Raw genomic sequence first — 782 nt, forward strand, 5'->3', positions numbered from 1 at the left:
CCCTCATGTTGGTTTCCTCCAGTTTCATCTTAACTCTCTCCAGCTCTTCTCCATAAAAGTGTTCAGCATTGACACAGGCCTCCAACAGCTCCTGGATTAAATTGATGACATCAGAATATTTATTTTCAACTCTGCCAGTTAGCCAGTGTCACAGTATCTGCAATGGTGCAGATGTTTTCCAGTTGATTAGGCAAGAGAGTTACAATAACTTCATCATTGCCCTGGAAAAGGATCTTGACTGCTGCCTTCATGTAATCAGGTACTGTGTAATCAGGCCGTGTGAATGCAGATCTGGTTCATGTTCTTGTGGGCCTCGTTGAATGCCTGCCAGCTTGAGTAACAGAATTGCATAAGTAAGGCCCGTAAGCAGTCTGGGTACTTGATGTACTTGAAGCCGGTTGGTGGTGGGTTCTTGTTGATGAAGTCATCACATGAGATGAAGACGAGCTCCCCCATGATGGCAAATAGATGGCGTGGTGGAGAGATCTTCGCAATATTTCTGTCCATTGCTTTCTGCAGTCTGATAAAAGAAAATTACAATTTCAGTGAATGTCAGGAGCTATTGGACAATTTGACACATCATACTTCTTCTTATGAAAGGAACGACTACTTTTACTTGAGTACAGCTTTTGCTTTACTTACCCACCTCTGCATAAGGGTTACTGTGCTCCTGTTTTGTGTATCTACAACTGCTGGATATTAGTAACTGACCAAGCTTTTTGAATGACTGTCTGTTACGCCCCCTGGTGGCTCGGAGTAGAAGCTTTTTTAATGACAGTGTC

Source organism: Clupea harengus, chromosome 14, assembly GCF_900700415.2.
Source record: "Clupea harengus chromosome 14, Ch_v2.0.2, whole genome shotgun sequence".
Lineage (NCBI taxonomy): Eukaryota > Metazoa > Chordata > Actinopteri > Clupeiformes > Clupeidae > Clupea > Clupea harengus.